Below are 708 nucleotides of genomic sequence, written 5' to 3'. Positions count from 1 at the left end.
GCAAGGATTCTGAGACTTCCTCTGACATACTTGGGCATGTTGCAAGGAGGGGCCAATCTTTGGAGAGGGACATCATTCTTGGGAGGGTGGAGGGACAGAGAGAGGAACTCAATGAGATGGATTGATTCAATGACTCGGGTAATGAAAGTATATGTGTCAGGGACAGTAAAGTTAGCACAGGATAGAGCAGATTTTAGGGCTCTTGTTCATAGTGTCGCTATGAGTTGCAAGTGTCTCAGTGGCACATAACAACAGCAGCAACTACCACTGGTGCCAACAGTTTGTAGTTTCAAGCAAGATAAAATCATTGACAACTTCAATCTTATCTACATCTATAATGATGTAGCCTCTTGGACTTTTATATTCTTGATGTTAATATATAATCCATAGTGAAGGCTGTCATCTTTGATCTTTTGCAGGAAGTCTGAGATTCAAGCTGCCTCCCCTTCCACACTTACCCCCACCCCTGGCCTTGGACGCTCTGGCCTTGCACCTGGCACAAGCACTAAGGAGCCAGCTGCTGCCCATCCCCACCCCCGCCTAGAATGTCGAGAAGCCAAAACAATGAGGGAAAATGGTCGAGTAAAAGATTTAAATAGAATTCAAAGAACAGAGCAAAAAGATAAAACAAAACAAATAATAAAATGTGTAAAGACCTGGAGTTAGAACATAAAAGGGGAGAAGAATTCACTTGGCATTTCTCGAGCT

Source organism: Elephantulus edwardii, unplaced genomic scaffold, assembly GCF_000299155.1.
Source record: "Elephantulus edwardii isolate Elephantulus edwardi_28Jun2011 unplaced genomic scaffold, EleEdw1.0 scaffold00226, whole genome shotgun sequence".
Taxonomy (NCBI): Eukaryota; Metazoa; Chordata; class Mammalia; order Macroscelidea; family Macroscelididae; genus Elephantulus; species Elephantulus edwardii.
The sequence above is the reverse complement of the archived record's forward strand: the minus strand, read 5'-3'. Positions refer to the sequence as shown.